General features: G+C 52.5%; 1 pseudogene; it reads right to left on the bottom strand.

The window, feature by feature from the left end:
- Window positions 1-236: 236 nt before the first annotated feature.
- Window positions 237-2245, bottom strand: LOC102383956 (annotated as a pseudogene).
- Between the last annotated feature and the right edge of the window lie 529 nt (window positions 2246-2774).

Here is a 2774-nt window from a genome sequence, read left to right as displayed (position 1 = left end):
CAATAAGTTATGCAAAATAATTATATACAAAGATACGAATCACAGCAAAATTATACTACAGATATTACCAAGTTAGTCCCCAGAAATCATCAAATCACAACATCATTACTCCATACATACTTCAGCAGTACTCCATAGTTACTTCATAGACTTTACACCATGACTAGAAGGCAACTCTGGAGTAAGTTCAACCTCAGCTTTTCCCCAGACTTCAACAATATTCCATTCCTAACACATCACATTCTGACACTTTTTTCCTTCTCCAGAGCCCAATTACCCAACAGCCTCTTCATGGCACTGAGGATCTCCCTGTTCCTTAATGTGTAGATCATAGGATTCACAAGGGGAAAGACCACAGTGTGGATCATGGCCACCACCTTGTCCATGCAGAAGCTACAGAAGGCCTGGCAGTAGATGTAGATGACTGGGCCAAACATGACAAAGACAATGATAATATGGGTGACACAAGTGGAGGCCACTTTGCTCTTTCCATAGGAGGAACCTCCCCTCAACTAGACCAACAGGGCCCCATAGGAGATCAGAAGCAGGAAACACACCAGTTTGGTGACTCCACTGTTGACAAACATCACAAACTCTCTGGTAGGTGTTGGTACAGGCCAGTTTAACCAACTGAGCGATGTCATAGAAGAAGTTGTCCAGTGGACTGGGGCCACAAAAGGGAAGATGGACAATAAGAATGACTTAGATGGAGTGAATGAAACCTCCTGCCCATGAAGCTCCCACCAGGGCCCAGCAATCATCAACCCCCTTGTGACAAGGGGCCACCTCGGGGCTGTTCTCCACAGCCCACCCACCTGTCTCTGGGCAACCGCCCACCTATCTCGCCCGCCATGCCTTTGATGATAATAAGTTCAATTAAGATGTTAATTAAGTGGGAGGCTGGCCATTGTAATGCCCCGATGCCAGGAGGCACTCTGCAGCTCCAACCTCCCCTAATACTGCAGCCCAAGCCTCACAGATGGCATCATGGTGTTACTATAATCACCGGCCCCACACTGGGCCCCAGAATCATCCGTACAGGACTCCTCTATGATCCTCTCCTCTCAGGCGGCCACCCCGCCGTCATCCGGGCTACCTAGCCCCCCCAAAGCCATGTTCCCCTCTCAGGTGTGGTCCCCCCAGAACCTTCGGCCTCTTGCCCTGGCCCACCAGGCCCCCAGCTATTGGGCGTCCCTCGCGGTGGGTCCCCGGCCCTTCTGACTACCGTAGTCCTGGCCCCAGCTTGGGCCAGTCAAGAGTACTCTCCCCTTCAGGCTGGGTCTCTCTAGCCGCTCACTCTGTCACTGGGCCTCACCATGCCACTACTCCCCATCCTCTCGGGGGCAACCGCAGCACCACGCCCACATCACTCCCACTCTCGGGGTCCGCCCTCTATGGGCCCCTCACAACACTAGCCCTCTAGGCCCTCCAACAAACTCAAGGGTAACCCACCCAGTGGTGGTGGGGGCTAGGGGGTAAGGAGCCCCAACCCGCCTTTCACCAGGGTGATAACTGGCCTGGCATTTCCTGGGGCTCCCGCACCACTGAGAGCCCCACCAGACCACCCACTCCCAGCAGGGTGCAGTTTCAGGTCATGCCCAGGACCAGGAGCCTCCTAACCATCCCCTTACAGCACCCCCTTACCTCCAGGTCATTCACAGCAGCCCAACAGCCAGGCAATGTTGCTGCCTTCCCTCCTGCAGCCAAACTGCCCTGTTTATATAGGCAGCCCATGTCTCAAAATGGCTGCCTTCATCAGGCACCTGGAGGCTGCCAGCTCCAGGCCCTTAAAGTGGCAGGCACACACAGTGCACTGCCACACCCCTGTTCACCATACTGCTGTAGTGCAGGGGCTTGCAAATGGCCAAGTATCTGTCAAAGATCATGCCCATGAATAGGTTGATCTCAGACCCCCCCTAGAAAGTGGAGGAAGAAAAGCTGGGCCCTGCACCCTCTGTAGGAGATGACCTTGTGGTGAGAGATGAAGTGGACCAGCATCTTTGGAGGGGTGATAAAGCAGTAGCAAATGTCCAGAAAGGCCAGACTAGCCAGAAAGAAATACATGGAGGAGCCCAGAGGGGTCACACTGGATGGTGAGGATGATAAAGACATTCCCAGGCAGAATAACAACATAGAAAATAAAGAAAAAGATAAAGAGGGAGAGCTGGACCTCTCTGGTGTGCGATAAGCCAAGCAGTACAAACTCTGTCACCTCTATGCTGTTCCCATGTTCCAACCGATGCATCTCAAGTAAAACTAAGGAAGTGATACTCCCGCTGTACTCAGTAGTAGTAAGCCTGCAGCTGGAGTACTGCGTCCAGTTTTGGGCACTGCACTTCAATAAGGACATGGAAAAACTTGAGAGGAACCAGAAAAGAGCCACCCGTATGATCAGGGACTTGCAAGGCAAGCCATACGAGTAAAGGCTGAGGGACTTGGGCCTCTTTTGCCTAAAGAAGAGAAGATTGAGAGGGGACTTGATACCGGCTTACTGCTATATCAGAGGAGTGCATCAGGAGCTTGGTGAACAGCTGTTCACTAGGGCACCCCCGGGGAAGACCAGGACCAGTGGATACAAACTCCTGGAAGGCTGCTTCAGGCTTAATACCAGGAAAAACTCCTTCACAGTCAGGGTGTCCAGACTGTGGAATAAACTCCATCAGGAGGTGATGCAGTCACCTACCCTGGAGGTTTTTAAGAGGAGACAAGACAGTCACCTCACTGGGGTCATCTAACCCCAGTTGTCTTCCTGCCTAGAGCAGGGGGCCTGGACC

Source organism: Alligator sinensis, unplaced genomic scaffold (assembly GCF_000455745.1).
Source record: "Alligator sinensis unplaced genomic scaffold, ASM45574v1 scaffold842_1, whole genome shotgun sequence".
Lineage (NCBI taxonomy): Eukaryota > Metazoa > Chordata > Crocodylia > Alligatoridae > Alligator > Alligator sinensis.
This window is presented reverse-complemented; position numbering and strand designations above follow the sequence as displayed.